The sequence below is a fragment of the Salmo trutta genome, chromosome 26 (assembly GCF_901001165.1).
Source record: "Salmo trutta chromosome 26, fSalTru1.1, whole genome shotgun sequence".
Taxonomy (NCBI): domain Eukaryota; kingdom Metazoa; phylum Chordata; class Actinopteri; order Salmoniformes; family Salmonidae; genus Salmo; species Salmo trutta.
The window spans coordinates 2,855,351-2,872,723 of NC_042982.1; the positions used below are offsets into that span (position 1 = coordinate 2,855,351).

General features: G+C 41.3%; 1 protein-coding gene across 1 annotated transcript in view; it reads left to right on the forward strand.

Annotated features, from left to right (window-relative positions):
* Positions 1 to 17,373, forward strand: part of atp1b3b (ATPase Na+/K+ transporting subunit beta 3b) — a 29,939-nt gene that overhangs the window by 753 nt on the left and 11,813 nt on the right. The window lies entirely within an intron of this gene.

The following is a 17,373-nucleotide window of genomic DNA, read 5'->3' on the forward strand; positions in this document are numbered from 1 at the left end:
TTAAAATATTGGAATAAATATTTTAAACTGTGTCCATTCATCATTTTTTCTCTCTCAATGTTTCCACACATGGCTCGAAATAGGCTTTTTTTGCTCAGTTATTTGCGAGTTATTAACTATTAGGTCATTAACTATTGTGGGGGGATTACACTTTTTTAAACCGATTTGTCATTTTTTTAAATGACGGAGCCTAACAAGCCGAATCTAGGCTGCTTTAACTAGGTCAGTAGGCTAATATGTATCGGAATAAATCGCAATGGAATTAATAAACTGGGATTACAGCATTCTAGATATATCCAAATAATAATCGGCCTGTAGCCTTACCAACACTTCCCCAATTTCGTCCCCCTAATCAGTGCAATTAAACTGTTCTTAGAGTAACCTATAAAGCACCTTGTATCCTCTTGAGAAGCAGTCTCGCACGAGGCTGGCAAGGGATATGGGGCATGCATACACTGTTTCATCCTGTCATATCACCCTTCTTATTTCATTCATAGTAGGTATAGGCAGATTTTGTGTGGCTTAATTCTACAATAAACTATTGGAAAGTATTGTGACACACAGAACTGTGAAATGTAGTGGGTCTCCGGAATCTGGAAGCTTCGATGAGTTTCTGAAGGCATTGGATGATATAATTGTTCCAGGTTGTATCTGATCCAGGTTCATTTGAAACTATGTTGCCAAAAATGTCGATAGGTTATGGTTAGTGACACTTTGTTTCTGCAATACAGTAATAGAGCGAAGCTATTTGGCCACTACTCCGTGCAGTCAGTCATGCTATAATTTATTTATCGTTCATAGAGTTCTACATCCTATACTCCTCAAATTCTCAAGGTCAAATCAATTCTCTCTCATTGGGCACAGCAGGCACACAATTTGTAGCCTACTGTCAATGATAAATAGTGGGGGTTGATCGCCTATGAGTTGCAGGGAGCATAAATCCATTTTAGATATGAGAGAAATACTGAGCACATAAATGCAGACATGCCTTAGCTCGGTTTTAAAGAAGAAGATTGCGTGTGTGCATATGTTGGTGGGCATCTGTGTGTGATTGTAATTGTGCTCCTTTGATTCCTTCTCAACACATGCCCTTGAATATGGTTTATACTCTAGTAGGCTACAAACATGGGAAAATGGTAGGCTTACTGATGCTGTGGGGGAGGTAGAGCTAGGCAACTCCTATGGTCTTATACCAGGTGTCTGGCATTGAGGAATAGGAGCAAAGACACTAGGCTTCAGTCAACACCTGTCATCCAGGACCTCTATACAAGGCGGTGTCAGAGGAAGGCCTAAAGAATTGTCAACTACTCCACCCACCCAAGCCGTAGACTGTTCTCTATGCCTCCACACTGAAAACGGTACCAGTGCACCAAGTCTGGAACCAACAGGACCCTGAACAGCTTCTACCCCCAAGCCATAACACTGCTAAACAAGACTGCTATATAGCTAATCAAATGGCTACCTGGACTGCCTGCATTGATCCTTTTTTTTCCTCTCTTGCACTGACACACACACACACGCTGTTGCTAATTTCTATTATCGATCCTGTTGCCTAGTCACTTTACCTCTATCTATATGAACATACAGTTGAAGTCGGAAGTTTACATACACCTTAGCCAAATGCATTTAAACTCCGTTTTCACAATTCCCGACATTTAATCCTAGTAAAAATTCCCAGTCTTAGGACAGTTAGGATCACCACTTTACTTTAAGAATGTGAAATATCAGAATAATAGTAAAGTGTTTTATTTGGTAGCATTGCCTTTAAATTGCTTAATTTGGGTCAAACGTTTCTGGTAGCCTTCCACAAGCTCCCCACAATAAGTTGGGTGAATTTTGTCCCATTCCTCCTGACAGAGCTGGTGTAACTGAGTCAGGTTTGTAGGCCTCCTTGATTGCACACGCTTTTTCAGTTCTGCCCACACATTTTCTATAGGATTGAGGTCAGGGCTTTGTGATGGCCACTCCAATACCTTGACTTGTTGTCTTTAAGCCATTTTGCCACAACTATGGAAGTATGCTTGGGGTCATTGTCCATTTGGAAGACCCATTTGCGACCAAGCTTTAACTTCCTGGCTGAAGTCTTGAGATGTTGCTTCAATATATCCACATAATTGTCCTTCCTCATCATGCCATCTATTTTGTGAAGTGCACCACTCCCTCCTGCAGCAAAGCACCCCCACAACATGATGCTGCCACCGCCGTGCTTCACGGTTGGGATGGTGTTCTTCGGCTTGCAAGCCTCCCCCTTTTTCCTCCAAACATAACGATGGTCATTATGGCCAAACAGTTCTATTTTTGTTTCATCAGACCAGAGGACATTTCTCCAAAAAGTATGATCTTTGTCCCCATGTGCAGTTGCAAACTATAGTCTGGCTTTTTATGGTGGTTTTGGAGCAGTGGCTTTTTCCTTGCTGAGCGGCCTTTCAGGTTATGTCGATATAGTACTCATTTTACTGTGGATATAGATACTTTTGTACCTGTTTCCTTCAGCATCTTCACAAGGTCATTTGCTGTTGTTCTGGGATTGATTTGCACTTTTTGCACCAAAGTACGTTCATCACTAGGAGACAGAACGTGTCTCCTTCCTGAGCGGTACGATAGCTGTGTGGTACCATGATGTTTATACTTGCGTACTATTGTTTGTACAGATGAACGTGGTACCTTTAGGCATTTTTGAAATTGCTCCCAATGATGAACCAGACTTGTGGAGGTCTACAATTTTTTTCTGAGGTCTTGGCTGATTTCTTTTGATTTTCCCATGATGTCAAGCAAAGAGGCACTGAGTTTGAAGGTAGGCCTTGAAATGCATCCACAGGTACACCTCCAATTGACTCAAATGATTAGCCTATCAGAAGACATCATTTTCTGGAATTTTCAGAGCTGTTTAAAGGCACAGTCAACATAGTATAGTGTATGTAAACGCCTGACCCACTGAAAATGTGATACAGTGAATTATAAGTGAAATAATCTGTCTAAACAATTGTTGGAAAAATTACTTGTGTCATGCACAAAGTAGATGTCTTAACCGACTTGCCAGAACTATAGTTTGTTAACAAGAAATTTGTGGAGTGGTTGAAACACTTAGGTTGGAGTCATTAAAACTCGTTCATGTAAACTTCTGACTTCAACTAAGTATCAAAAGTACATGTAATTGCTAAAATATACTAAGTACAAGTATAAATAATTTCACATTCATTATACTAAGCAAACCAGACGGCACGATTTTCTTCTTTTTAAATGTACGCATAGCCAGGGGCACACTCCAACACTCAGACATAATTTACAAACAAAGCATTCGTGTTTAGTGAGTTTGCCAGATAAGAGGCAGTAGAGATGACCAGAGATCTTGCTGTGTGTGAATTGGACCATTTTCCTGTCCTGCTTAGCATTTGAAATGTAAAGAGTACTTTTGGGTGTCAGGGAAAATGTATGGAGTAAAAAAGTACATTATTTTCTTTAGAAATGTAGTGGAGTAAAAGTAAAAGTTGTGAAATATAAATTGTAAAGTACAGATACCCCAAAAAACTACTTAGGTAGTACTTTAAAGTATTTTTACTGAAGTACTTTACACCACTGATAGGGAGAGGGGGGCGAGGGATTGTTTTTGAATAGATAAAAGGATTGGACTCGAGTTAAAGGGATACTTTGGTATTTTGTCATTGCCTTTTTATCTACTTCCCCAGAGTCAGAAACTCGTGGATACCATTTTTATGTATCTGTATCCAGTATTAAGTAAGTTAGACAGTTTTGCGAGCCAACGCTAACTAGCATTAGCGCAGGGACTGGAAGTGTATGGGTATCTGCTAGCATGGTAGTAGATATCCATGAAGGAAGTTCGAGGTAGTTTTACGAGCTAATGCTAGAAAATACCCATAGACTTCCAGTCATTGCGCTAATGCTAGTTATTTTGGGATCATTGCCAAAATCCCAAAGTATCCCTTTAATATCCAGGTTTTGGCTGTCTTGCTCTCTCATTCCTCTCCATCTGCACAACTCTCTGGTTTATGTCCCTGTGGATTTGGGCCTACACTCAATCCAGACCTCGGAAGATCCACGTTATAGTGCGATTTGAAATGTAAAGGTAATTTCCGATTGAGCCGACATATGCAGCGTCAAATATTGTCTATACACTGAGAAGATACAGGACTCTCCATTCTAACAATGGGAATAAATTAAGATTAAGATCACTTTATTTGTCAATTGTACACAAGGTCCAACCAAATTTTGACTTCTGCTTTAAACCAACCCCTCTGAAAGAAATGTCAGAAAAGGTGGAAGGCAGGTGGGAGGAGCCTGGAGCAGGCGGAAACATTTCAGCCAATGAGATTGCAGATATGCATGTTAGCCGGCACAAGTCTAATATAAAATGTGCATAAATGTATTTTGTCCCCCTACACCAAACGCGATCACGACACGCAGGTTAAAACAAACTCTGAACCAATTACATCAATTTGGGGACAGGTCGAAAAGCATTAAACATGTATGGCAATTTAGCTAGTTAGCTTGCACTTGCTAGCTAATTTGTCCTATTTAGCTAGCTTGCTGTTGCTAGCTAATTTGTCCTGGGATATAAACATTGAGTTATTTTACCTGAAATGCACAAGCTCCTCTACTCCACCAATTAATCCACACATAAAACGGCCAACCGAATCGTTTCTAGTCATCTCTCCTCCTTCCAGACTTTTTCATCTTTGAACTTATATGGTGATTGGCATCTAAACTTTCATAGTATTACCACAACTACCGGCAAAACAGTTCGTCTTTCAATCACCCACGTGGGTATAACCAATGAGGAGATGGCACGTGGGTACCTGCTTCTATAAACCAATGTGATGGGAGAGGCAGGACTTTCAGCGTGATCGGCGTCAGAAATAGAAAGGAGTTCTATTTTAGCCCTTGGCAACGCAGATGCTCGTTGGCGCGCGTGAGCAGTGTGGGTGCAATAATTGAATAACATGGATTTCTATGTTTATTTTGCGTCGCACGCGACGTGTCCGGTCTGGTCAGCATGTGAGTCACGTGGCTGTGGCTTGCTATATAAAGCAAGCAGACAGGCATCGAGGCATTCAGCTACTGTTCGATTGAACGTTAGTGGGCAAAGCGAGTGACCTAAGCGACTTCGAGCGTGATATGATCGTCGGTAACAGGCATCAAAACTATGAGTTTGACACCCATGATTTAAAAAAATAAACATCTTCTGTCCCAGTGTCCATTGGCGTTTTAGAGGGAGATGCGCTTTCCATGTCTATATTAAGGTTTTGTGAGGGAGCTAGAGGAGACATGGGGACATCTCAATAGTGTAAAGTGACTTTCTTGCCTTGTCTCCTCTCCTATATCTACACCAGTGGAGGCTGGTGACTTTAACATTCTTGGAGGATGGGAGACCCACAGTATAGGCGCGAACCACAAAAAGACGACAAAGTGCTTTAAAAAATAGTTAGACTAATTATTATGGGGAATGGGAATGAGAGGGTTACTTACAGTGTTGGGAAGGGATCACAGCAGTGATTTGAATTAGGGTATGAGGTATGACTTGGTGTTCAGAGGCTTGACTTCATTGCAAGACAAGGGTTGAGGTGTTCAGTTTTATATCACAAATTTTAGATGTGTAAATCTTTTGAACATCAGAGCAATCTTGAGGGAATTCTATTTGAGTCAGAAAAGGATATTCATATGAAAGGTTAGCTATACAATACATGGCAGAGAGCCTATATTGCAATTGCACTTGAAGAAACTTTCAAAGTTCTTAATGTTCCGTGTTGACTGACCTTCATGCCTTAAAGTATTGATGGACTGTCATTTCGCTTTGCTTATTTGAGCTGTTCTTGCCATAATATGGACTTGGTCTGTTACCAAAGGTCTATTTTCTGTATACCACCCCTACCTTGTCACAATACAACTAATTGGCTCAAACGCATTAAAGAAGGACAGAAATTCCACAAATGAACTTTTAACAAGGCACACCTGTTAATTGAAATGCATTCCAGGTGACTACCTCATGAAGCTGGTTGAGAGAACGCCAAGTGTGCAAAGCTGCCATCAAGGCAAAGGGTGGCTACTTTGAAGAATATAAATATAATTTGTTTAACACTGTTTTGGTTACTACATGATTCCATAGGTGTTATTTCATAGTTTTGATGTCTTAACTATTATTCTACAATGTAGAAAGTTTTGACTGGTACTCTAAGTCTGGGCAGATCTGTGATGTAGTTGATGTTTGTGTGATGTTGTTTCTATGTATTGTTTAAATAAACAAATGATTGTGTATGTGATTGACTCTACATACAGTAATGAGAGAACATTGACAGGGCTAGTCACAGTGCTTGGAGAGGAAACATTCAATGTACCAGTGGACGAGGGCACATGAGATATGGCTTCAGTTCATGACAGAAGAGTTGACACTGGTAGTGGAGTGGTGGTCATCACCTCATAATCAGGGAACAGGAGGGGACTTAACTGTAAATACAAATCGCCGATACATTCCATTACAGCAACACTATCATAGGTTTGAGCAACAAGTTTCTCCATGAAGTTAGACTCCGACATCTCCGATTTAACCAAGTCGAACACAGATTGCGCATCTTATCCACTTTACATATCAAAATAGCCCAAGAAACACCCTGATCATCGCTTACGTGCGTTCTGTCGAAGGTACTACACTGCGTACATTTTGTGTAAGCCCATTAGGCTACTTATTTGTTGTCATTAAATGTCCTTAATAATAAAAGGAAAATACTTTGGGTGTTCGCACAATAGCGTAGGCTATCCTACACAATTGCGCACAGTAGCCTAGACCCAGTTTCCAATCCGACGCACAGAAACATATGAAAACATGATCTGATTACCTTGATGCTTTCTCTGTTAAATCTTCTAGACCCTGCTGTCAATCAAGCAGACAATGGCAGATCATTTTAAATGTAGGGGTATTGAATTGGATCTAACGTCGATCACAACTGTCTTCACTGGTGCAACGAATGAGAAATCAAAATATCCTGGACATTCTTCCGAACATCTTTTTCCCCGCACTGGCTGTTTTTGCATGTTGTGCTATAGGCCTATCACAACAGCTGTTTGTCAGAAAAATATTTCCTGGATCAACTGATGATGGTTGACAACATCACTAGGTCTAACTAAACAGCTGGATACCAAATGCGCACGGAAGAAGTAGATCTATTAGCCTACGCGTATCCCATTGCAGAACCATGCAAGTTAGGGGAACTCTGTCGGTTAGAACCATTACATTTTGCAATTGCATACATTTTGGATTTGTGTCCCATGAATACAGTTTTTCACGGCGTAGCCTGAAATATCAATATGAACATTTTGATAAAGCGGCGCTGCCGTTAGTAACGCACCATCACATACAGTGCCTTCAGAAAGTATTCATAACTCTTGACCTTTTCGACATCTTGTGTTACAGCTTGGAATTAAAATGGATTACATTGAGATGTTGTGTTATAGTACTGGCTTACACACAATACAGATCATGTCAAAGTGGAATTATGTTTTTAGAAATGTTTACAAATAAAAAAATATATATGAAAAACTGAGTCAATAAGTATTCAAACCTTTTGCTATTTGCAAGCCTAAATAAGTCCAGGAGTAAACATTTGCTTAATAAGTTGCATGGACTCACTCTGTGTGCAATAATAGTGTTTAACATGATTTTTGTACCCCACACAGAATCATCTGGAAGGTCCCTCAGTCAAGCAGTGAATTTCAAACACAGATTCAACCACTTAGACCAGGGAGGTTTTCCAATGCCTCACTAATAAGGGCACCTATTGGTAGATGCCTAGATGGGTAAAACAAAAAGAAGCATACATTGAATATCCTTTTGAGCATGGTGAAGTTATTAATTACACTTTGGATGGTGTATCAATGCACCCAGTCACAACAAAGATACAGGCGTCCTTCCTAACTCAGTTGCCGGATTTTGACGGAAACCGCTCGGGGATTTCACCATGAGGTCAATGGTGACTTGAAAACAGTTAGTTTAATGGCTGTGATAGAAGAAAACTGAGGATGGATCAACAACATTGTAGTTACTCCACAATACTAACCTAAATGAAAGAGTGAAAAGAAGGAAACCCTGCACAGAATAAAAAATATTCCAAAACATGCATCCTGTTTGCAATAAGGCACAAAACAACTTGGCAAAGAACTGAATGTCCTGAATACAAAGCGTTATTTTTGGAGCAAACACAACACATCACTGAGTACCATGCTATATGCCAGCACGCATCTTTCTCATGTCAGTTAGTCATGTGAGAGGTTCGACGCGGTCTAAATAACTCAACTGTCTGTCTTTAAAGAGAAGGGCGGGCTGCACATTGATCCTGCTGGTCTGATTTGGATAGAGTGAAGCTGTATTTCTCCATCCACTTGCTTCATAATTTCCTTGCATGTTTTCGGAATGATCATTTAGATTGCTGCTGCCTGCTACTATGATAAATCACACGGCAAGGGCGTTTGCTATCAAGCTGTCAATATCTAACAAGCGGAGCAAGGGTAGGGGAAAAAGATGAAACGCTGATGCTCATTCTGACTGAGTGACAGCAAACTTGGCTGCCAGCTGCAAATTGAGGACACACAGAGACACTCACACACCCCTCTGCACGTTGCTCCAAATCTGCAGCGTTTTTTGCAGTGAGAAGGTGCAGGGAAGTATTTTGCACACACGCATATTAAAACACTTCCGTTTTTTTTCAGATCACGAGTATCATCCGATTCGGCTATCAACTGTCAATGTACAGATACGAATACGCGTATGGCCATGTCGGCACACTCCTAGTATTTTCGTTAGTCGTTATGATTCTTATTTTATCACACATGCACAGCATACAGATATGAGCCCAGTTTAACCAGAAAATCTGTCAGACAGAGCAAGAGCTGCTGCTATACATTGCTGTTGGAGTGAAACGTGATTTTATCAACCTAACCATTGCGCAACAAATCTAAATGAAATCACGTGAACTTTTTTTTTGATAGCCACAATTAAAAATAGCTATTTTTATTTCTCAACTGGTAATTGAAGTGCACTTCCCATTCACCATTAAAGTGCATATAACGGTGGGCATACTTGAGCACAACGCACACCACTTTTTTGTATGTAGTTTATGGCTACTGAATGTATGCATTTGGGATCTATCGTCCCACAACTGTCCCAGAGTTTGTTTGGAATAGACTATCTTTCTCGCACCTAATGGCAAGCTGACCAATAGAATAGGACAATGTTTCTACCATGGGGAATAGTATATTGATATAGACCAGGGGTGTCAAACTGATTCCACGGAGGGCCGAGTGTGTGCGGGTTTATGGTTTTTACTTTCAGTTAAGACCTAGACAACCAGGTGAGGGGAGGTCCTTACTAATTAGTAACCTTAATTCATTCATCAAGTACAAGGGTGGAGCGAAAAACCCCACAGACATTCGGCCCTCCATGGAATCAGTTTGACACGTGATATAGACATTTTTTGATATAATTTGCTTGTTGGCGGAGAAACTACACGTGGACAGTTATTCAAACATTTTCAAATGCGCCAATTTTCAATATAATCCACAATCTAGAGGAATAGTTGATATGCTGTGGAGAGGCCAAGTGCATCGTTGCACATGAAAGAGCAGTGAAGACACACAGCTCAAGAAGCTACCCTATTGATCTTGTTTAGGGACAATACAATTATTCTACGTAGACTAGCCTATAACACCACGATCCAATGAGTAATTGTATTGTTGTTTTCAATTCAGTACAATTCTACTCTAGGCTGTAAACTGCAGTGAACGTCATTTGAATAATGGGGCAAAAACCCTGTCATTTGAACGTTTTGGATCAGTTGTGGGTCGACTCTCAAAAGATTCTAGAAAGGCACAGTAGCATGAGAGTCTGGCTGTATTTTTACTTCTGATGCTGCTGCACTTGTCTGTTGCCCATCATTCTCCGAAGTCATCCTGTGCTCCTAAATATTTGTCATTTAACTTTTAAAATGTATTTCTTGTGTGGCATAGACACAACTAGTCACAATGTTTTAATCTGATCAGGCTACTTCAAAAGTCTCCTGTAGGCTACCTGCGCATGTTCATCCACCAATAGAATCTCAGCATCCTAACTGCGCAACGGCCATTCGATTAATGGCAATAGACATCTGTTACAAAACACCAAAAGGTTTAATGACATTCGGAGATTGTCAAACCAAGCCTTCGGTGCTAAGTAGGGAGGGATGTATTTTGTCTTTGTCGAGATTGACATACTTGATTGTTGTGACGAAAACGCAAACCATGATGATAAGCGCTCAAATCGGCAATCGGTATGCGTTGCTTATTGGTTGAGTGTTGCGCATTGGCACAGAAACCTGTTCGTGGAAATTCGTTGCATATATTTAATTTAATTATAAATCTAGAATAAAAATGTGAAAATCTGATTTCCCCCTAGCTGATTGTCTGCAGCCGGCTCTGATCGCAGTGTATTGGGACAGGCAGGGAGAATGAGTTTGGACTGGATTAGGTTTTAAGGTTAAAGGGGAAGGGGAAGGGCTGGTTTGAGTCACAGGCCTGGTATGAACATGGAAATAAATGACCTATGATGCATGAACCGGGCTGGTGTGTGAGAGACTTGGTGTGTGTGTAATTGCATATTTGTGTTCCTCTATGTGCGCGTGTATGTTGACATGGGTGCGTGGGAAAAGTAAGGACAACACCAAGGCCTGTGGTGAAACCATTCACTCATGCCTGTCACTTTACAGAAGTTAAAAAACTTTCCCAAAGAACTGTCTGATTGCCCACCACGTGTTCTTGTCATTCCTTGAGCTCTGTAATGTACACCTCCACACCCCTGGTCCCCACCTCCTCTGGGACACATTCCCACAACTCACCCCTAGTCCACACACACACCTGATCCTCACTCTTCCTGACACACACACACACACACACACACACACACACACACACACACACACACACACACACACCACCCCTAGTCTTCACTTTCCCTGGGACACCCACCACACCCCTAGTCCCCAGCCCCTCTGACCCGCTCCTTTGGGTATTAATAACCCCCATGACCCACCCCTGAAGAGGGTCACAGCCACGCAAAGGTATGTGGTTTAACAAGGTTCAGTTACAGGCGACCAAGTAAAAAAACGTGAACAGTGGAAAAGATGAGTGGAAGGGTCTGGAACCATTGGCCTGGACAAAGATTAATTAAAGACATTTTTAAAAAATACACTAATTTAAACTTTTGACATGTATGAAATGTCAGACAAATTACAGATAGCCCATCTGACATCTCTGTGGTCCATCAATGTAAAAGGCTCTATCCGTTTTTGACAAAAATGCAAACAGTCTGTCTGAAGTAATGTGGCCTAAGGATGGCAGTAGGATTGAATGTTTTCCCTGTATTTTACAATTGTTCCATCCCGAGAATAAATCACTCTTCTCCCAGGTAACCCGTTATTTCCTGCCGAAACCGGTGTCATTCAAAAGCATTATAAATATGTCTAGATTTGATTATTGCTTTGATCAGCATGACAATTAAAACCTGATGCTACCTGAGCCTGATGAGCCATGTATTAAATACATTTATGAGCCCTAAATTAATGACATTTAATGAGCCCAAGCCCCAAAAAGCCCAAATGATTGTGCCATTATCCTATATATATATATATATATATATATATATATATATATATATATATATATATATATATATATATGACTTAGGCTACTGCACATTCCGCACAACAGAAAAACAGAAAAGCCCATAGAGGTAGCTAGCTATATGCTCTCTTGGGTAAATAAATGGAACTAGCTCCAGTAGGTTAATCGTATTGAGTGTGAACTGTATTACTGTATTGTATTATATGGACTGGAATTAGGCACATCTTTCAAACCATTATAAACCAGAAGAGAACGTGATTCTGGTGCAGCACATGCGGCCTACAAGTACAGGCTAGCAATTTTAATTTGAAAATATAATAGGGCCCATTGGTATAATTAGTAGGCTGATGCATACTGTATATACAGTACCTTTAATAATATTTCCCCTAATGTTATTAACCTAGCTCCTCTTTCTCTCTCTATTGTTTTATTACTTTCTTGCTTTCAACAGGTAAATGAAATAAGTTCCATTGTCCCCATCTTCATCCCTAATGACATCCTTGAATAATATAGGACTAGAATTATTTGCAGAAGGCTTTCACTTCTCTTCATAAAGGTTGAATGGTTATGGGCCTGAATAAATAACTGCTATAGCCTTCCTCCATCGCACGTTTGCGTTCGTTTCAATCTAGCTGTGAGTTCTATTGGCTGCTGTATTCAACATTCAGCGAAAAAGAGCTTGCAACCCTCTTCAAATAGTCTATTGGTATAAGAAATGTAAAAAAATAAATTAAAAAAAGATGTCCGTCAAGCTATTCTAGTCTAGTTTTTCTGCATGGGACTCCAAGAGCTAAGGAGAGGCCAGCAGAGCACAGGCGCTTGCATATTGCACAAGAGACAGAGGCTATAAGTTAGAAACTTATTATGCATAACCCATAATTAATTAGCTAAATATAAGCCTAATACTGCATTGAATTAATTACCTGAAAGAAGTAGGCTAGGACATCTATATATTGGGCTATTTATCAATCTAGAACAGGATTATCTATTTTGGATGCAATTTGAATGGAGTTGATGGAGAGGGAGAACACTGTGAGAGAGTGCTCACACGTGCACTGATTTAAAGCAACGAAAAAGACAGATGTAAATGGGTAAATTAGACGCGCATTCTGTTTTATATTACTGTAGCATAGGCTATGCTGCAGCAAATATAGGCCATGATAAGATGATAGGTCTACATGCATTGTGAACTGAGCTCCATACTGAGATGGGCTGTCTGACCCCACCGTGAGCGATGATTCATCATGCAGAGGCCGTAGAGAAGCCTGATTTTTGACATAACATTTCATTTAACATTTGGATTTCACGCAGTGCTGTTCCTAAAAAATATTTTCAGTTTCTCGCACTTATTTATCCCGGGAAAAGGGTATGGTTTTGGGCGGTAAATCCCGGTAAATCTCGGTAATCGGGTTCCCGCCATTCAACCGTAGAAGGCAGGGATTAATGAATGAGTGCAGTAGTGCTCCCAAAGTCATGGTGTTAATGGGGAGTCGGGACAAAGGAGACTGTGTAAGAGAGTTGGGAGGTGAGGAGAGTCTGTCAGGGTGAGGGGAGCAGGATTATGTGTGAGAGAGTAGGGAGGTGAGGAGGAGAGACTGGGAGCGGAGGAAGTTGATTGAGAGTGGCGCAGTTTGCTGCAAGGCGTATAAGTGTGAGTGTAGTGGAGAGGAGTGGGAGAACTTTGAGACAGGGACCGAGGGAATAGGTGGAGAGCATACTTTGAGGTCATGGTATTAAATGAAGGGAGGTTTTGTTGTACCTTTATTTAATCCAGGGAGTCCTTTCTCCCAAAGTGTGCACTTGTTCACTTCCCTTAAAAAGAACGGATCTGGTAAAAGAAATGTGTTGGAAACTCTGTCTATCATATGATTACACCAATCCAATGTGTGCACAATACAGTCTTGGGGCGAAAGGACATATTATTTAGACGCAGTGAATGAACTGTGAAGTATGCGGGTAGGATTCGATAAGGCTAGTGGGAGTACTGACCAGAAGGAATGGAGGAGACAGAAGTGCTGCTGTTGCAGTGTTCAATTAATGTGGATGGCAGTGAGTGTAGGAGGAGTGTGTGGGTCAGAGTTGTGGACTGAACTGCTGGAATTTGAGTAGCTAAAAGGGATACCTTGCAATCTCAGTGCGCAGGAGCTTCTTGTCTTTTAAAAGGACCGTACGTAGGGCATGGGTGTTTTTCCCGATTGCATGGCCTGACCAGGAAAAAAATCTAATCAAGTTGATTTTAAGTGTAGTCTCAACACTTTACAAAATGAGGCAATTACAAACACAGCTGGTCACAAAAAACTCCTGGCCCTAACCATGAGAGCAACATACTCCCATGAGGAAAGCTAGAAAGTGGGTAGGTTTAGGCATACTAGTGATTTGGTTAGATAATGGTTCAGGTAAGAAGAGAATGGAGGCACCGCCATCAGAACCCCTAATGAATATGAACCTCCCTTCGCCCTCTGATCCTTGTCTCCTCCATCCATTCCACTGCAGACTGATGGTTGATTGATCCAAGCCCAGGATCGATGCTTGAGCAACTGCAGAGCCGACGCTAGTCAACAGCAGCCCAGAGAGCAGATCTGCGTCCGAGAAGGCACCCTATTCCTTATATATATACAGTCCATTTGCAAAGTATACAGACCCCTTGACTTTTTCCACATTTTGTTAAGTCACAGCCTTATTCTAAAATGGATAAAATAGAATAAGATCCTCATCAATCTACACACAATACCCCATAATGACAAAGCGAAAACAGGTTTTTAGAAATGTTAGCATTAAAATGACAGAAATACCGTACTTACATAAGTATTCAGACTCTTTGCTATGAGACTCGAAGAGATGTCTCTACAACTTGATTGGAGTCCACCTGTTGTAAATTCAATTGATTGGACATGATTTGGAAAGGCACACACCTCTCAATATAAGGTTTACAGTGCATGTCAGAGCAAAAACCAAGGCATGAGGTCGAAGGAATTGTCCGTAGAGCTCCAAGACAGGATTGTGTCGAGGCACAGATCTGGGGAAGGGTACCAAAACATGTCTGCAGCATTGAAGGTCCCCAAGAACACAGTAGCCTCCATCATTCTTAAATGGAAGATGTTTGGAACCACCAAGATTCTTCCTAGAGCTGGCCCCCCGGGCCAAACTGAGCAATCGGGAGACCCACATCACAGCCTGCTTGGAGTTTGCCAAAAGGCACGTAAAGACTCTAAAACCATGAGAAACAAGATTCTCTGGTCTGATGGAACCAAGATTGAACTCGTTGGCCTGAATTCCAAGCTTCACGTCTGAAGGAAACCTGGCACCATCCATACGGTGAAGCATGGTGGCAGCATCATGCTGTGGGGATGTTTTTCAGCAGCAGGGACTGGAAGACTAGTCAGGATCGAGGGAAAGATTAACGGAGCAAAGTACACAGAGATCCTTGGTGAAAACTTGCTTCAGAGCGCTCAGGACATCAGACTGAGCCAAAGTTCACCTTCCAACAGGACAATGACCCAAAGGACGCAGCCAAGACAATGCAGGAGTGGCTTCGGGAGACAAGTCTCTGAATGACCTTGACTGGCATAGCCAGAACCCGGAACGATCAAGCATCTCTAGAGAGACCTGAAAATAGCTGTGCAGCAACACTTCCCATCCAACCTGACAGAGCTTGAGAGGATCTGCAGAGAAGAATAGGAGAAACTCCCCAAATACAGGTGTGCCAAGCTTGTAGCGTCATACCCAAGAAGACTCAAGGTTGTAATCGCTGCCAAAGGTGCTTCAACAAAGTACTGAGTAAAGGGTCTGAATACTTATGTAAATGTAATATTTTTATTTTTTTATACATTTGCAAAAAAAAAAGGTTTTGCTTTGTCGTTGTGGGGTATTGTGTGTAGATTGATGAGGGGAAAACAATTTAATCAGTTTTAGAATAAGGCTGTAACGTAACAAAATGTGGAGAAATGTCCTTTGGTCTGAACTGTTTGGCCATAATGACCATTGTTATGTTTGGAGGAAAAAGGATGAGGCTTGCAAGCCAAAGAACACCCCCCCAACCGTGAAGCATGGGGGTGGCAGCATCATGTTGTGGGGGTGCTTTACTGCAGGAGGGACTTGTGCACTTCACAAAATAGATGGCATCCTGTGGTAGGAAAATTATGTGGATATATTGAAGCAACATCTCAAGACTTCAGTCCGGAAGTTAAAGCTTGGTCGCAAATGGGTCTTCCAAATGGACAATGACCCCAAGCATACTTCCAAAGTTGTGGCAAAATGGCATAAGGACAAGGAGTCAAGGTATTGGAATGGCCATCACAAAGCCCTGACCTCAATCCTATAGAAAATTTGTGGGCAGAACTGAAAAAGCGTGTGCGAGCAAGGAGGCCTACAAACCTGACTCAGTTACACCAGCTCTGTCAGGAGGAATGGGCCAAAATTCACCGAACGTATTGTGGGAAGCTTGTGGAAGGCTACCCGAAACAACATTTGACCCAAGTTAAACAATTTAAAGGCAATGCTAACAAATACTAATTGAGTGTATGTAAACTTCTGACCCACTGGGAATGTGATGAAAGAAATAAAAGCTGAAATAAATCATTCTCTCAACTATTATTCTGACATTTCACATTCTTAAAATAAAGTGATGATCCTAACTGACCTAAGACAGGGAATTGTTACTAGGATTAAATGTCAGGAATTCTGAAAAACTGAGTTTAAATGTACTTGGCTAAGGTGTATGTAAACTTCCGACTTCAACTGTATGTAGTGCTCTACTTTTGTCCGGAGTTCAGGCTCTGGTCAAAAAATTGTACACTATATAGGGAATTAGGTGCCATTTGGGATGGAGGCCAGGCTTTCTGAAAGGTCACACTGCTATTCTGAGGAGATAAAAGCACTTGGCATCCCAGTACTGGGTCTCAGTCCTAATGACCAATGGCTTTCCATTGGAAATTGCTTTCTAATGCTGGCTTTTTTGGGGGGGGGGAGTGGTGTGACTGGCTACATAATGACAGTGCTCCATGATGATGTGTTGGAGTGTCAATCCCAATTACAGTTAAGCATCAAAAGTGGTCCAATGGATTTCTGGCGTTTTGTTAAGACATTAAAAAAATAGAGTTCTATCTGATGTAATCAGATTGGATTCTACATACATTTTACATGACCCAGCCATCTAAAGCTGTGTGTGTGTGTGTGCGTGCGTTCATGCATGCGTGCGTTTGTCAGTCTTGCACTAACGCTGTGGTATATGATGGATGTGATAATGCATGCATGTGTGTGTGTGCGTCCATATTTGTGTGTATGTGTGTGTGTCCATATTCGTGTATGTGTGTGTGTGTGTGTGTGTGTGTGTGTGTGTGGCTCTAATCCATCTGACGCTCCCTACCCAGCTCCTCTCTTCCTCAGGCCAGTGCTGTGCCATCACTTATCTATCCTCCCCCACATCCTATTTATAAACGCACAGCTTACCTCAGAGACTTCAGGAAAGAAGCAATGCATCTATAATTAAACTGAAGCTCTCTATCTTTTTCTCTCGCACACCATCTCGATCCATCCATATCTTGTTTTCCCATCATCCTGTCTTCTCTTTATACGATATATCTTTGAATGTATTTACATTTGTTTTTTGGTCTATCTAGGCTACATCTCTCTCTGTCCTGTATAGAACTGTATCCTTACACGTCCTTACGAAGATCTCTCTGTAGCTCATTCAACCGTTTTGTGCCTTTCTCACCC